The sequence below is a fragment of the Sinocyclocheilus rhinocerous genome, unplaced genomic scaffold, assembly GCF_001515625.1.
Source record: "Sinocyclocheilus rhinocerous isolate Xijiao unplaced genomic scaffold, SAMN03320098_v1.1 scaffold1437, whole genome shotgun sequence".
Classification (NCBI taxonomy): domain Eukaryota; kingdom Metazoa; phylum Chordata; class Actinopteri; order Cypriniformes; family Cyprinidae; genus Sinocyclocheilus; species Sinocyclocheilus rhinocerous.
Genome location: NW_015647019.1, coordinates 76,077 through 78,195, shown reverse-complemented (window position 1 = coordinate 78,195; position 2,119 = coordinate 76,077).

Genomic DNA, 2,119 nt, shown 5'->3' with positions numbered 1-2,119 from the left:
TATGAGAGAGAGAGAGAGAGAATTATTAGAAAAGTATTAAAATTGAATGTATTTGACCTCTAAGGTTAAAAGTTGTGGAAGTTAAAAGGTTAAAGGAGGTTAATGTGCAATATAACTGCTTGGAATGTGCACATGTGAACTGCCCATTCCCATATTTTTCCATACCTCCATCCATTAATTATGCAGCAGTTTCTGATCATCCTAAACTATTTTCATTCTTCTGGCCCACAAATTTTGACTTCAGAATCATAATAGATTATTACTGGCCAGGTCAGATTGCTTATACAAAAATAAATAAATAAATAATTATTTACCAGTTGTTGGTATGAGCATTACATAAGAAAATAAGTTATTCTTAATAAAATAAGACATCGGAACATGCATGAAAAATTAATTATTTGAAATTATTTTTGATTTATTTGGTGCATTATTGTTGTAATACAAAATCAGAAGCTAGCTAAATTTATAGCAAGAATAAATATTTAGAATTTATAATAAGTTTAGTTAAAAAAACACTCAAATCAAATAATCAAAGAAATATGGTTAGACTATAGGTCAAGCAAATTTTCTCCTTATGGTGTTTGGAGTAACTGACCCTACAGATCAATCTAATTTTAGAATTCTTATCTATGTTAAACAAAGTTCTTCTGCTGACCATTGCTCTCCAGATGTTTCTATCATGGTTTAATATTAAGCTGATTTAAAATATGATGACTTGAATTTATAGTTGAATGCAATACTGTGTTTCAAAACACGAAACACGACAATAGCTAGAAATAGAATGGAAATGAACTGCACATACTGTTTGATGGTGAACTTTGTTCCCTTTGGCAATATATTGGAATACTGTGCTGCACAGTTAATCACCGACCTATTTTTTCCAGCACCAGTTTAGGCATTAAATGAGAGTAGTTATGTAAGTTCTAATGGATACCAAGGTGCTGCACATCAAAGTTTAATTTTATTGTAGCTTTCTTGTGACACTACTCATGGCATGAGACTGAAATGACACAAAGCTGATAACATTTAGTTATTTCACAAATTTAGGATTTAAGACAATTATATTTGCCAGTTTGCTTGAAAGAGACATTTACTGTTTCCATCCTTTTCATGTTTTATCATCACTTCGCCATCCCCATAAAATCTAAATAACCCAGCTAAAAACACAGTTGCTCATTCCGGTAAAATCATGTTTCCCCCCTTGTTATTTTGCATTGTTCTTGCAGCTGCAGCCTTGTGATTGTCATATTATCTATAAAAGAACGAAATGGTCATCGGTCAACCATGTAAAAAAAATGTAACTCTATATGGAAGACCCTGTCTGAAGAACTTTCTCATTGTATTTCATTAGGTTGGCATGCCAAGAGAAATTAGATTTTCCATGCACATGATCTGAACTTGTTCAATTGTAGCTCTAATCTTGAAACCAAGAGGCGTGTGCATTTTATTCAGCTATTTAATAAGGAAAGCAGATTTGTGGTGCTGTAACTCCTGTCAGCTGACAGAAACGGGTCCTCTGAGGTTTCATTAATTTACATATTACAGTATTCCCATTCCTTTTTGCCTATGAAGTGCTATAACATTTGCATGCATTTCTGATTTTTGTAGCCTATTTAATCTTTTATTTGACTGAAAATGTCTCACAAAGAGATATATCAAATAAATATTTTATGTCAAATAAATATTGTAGAACTGAGTATAATTAGGAAAAAATAATGCACTGTATAGAAATATTGCAATTTAAGGATTAAAGTGATTTTTAAAGATTTCTCTGATTTTAATCAGACTTTGCAAATTTCCTGATAATTCCAGGTTCTCCATGTTCATGTCAATCATAACACACAAATAAAAAAAAAAGCTTTTGTTTTTATTTATTTATTTTTGAACAGAATAAAAAAGTGCAATCTCTTGCTCATTTGCAAATATGTGTCTTAACCTCTGAAAACGAGGTAAATCAATATTTACATTTTATCAATTGCGTGATCATGTGAAAGGAGCATGATGGGGCGGGGCAAATAGACGTCACGCCGCGAACCGACCAATCGCGGCTTCTGTTTTGCGGTTGCTGATTGGCTCGTAAATAGCGAGTCTGCTGTCCATCTCAGTCAGCTCTTCAGCA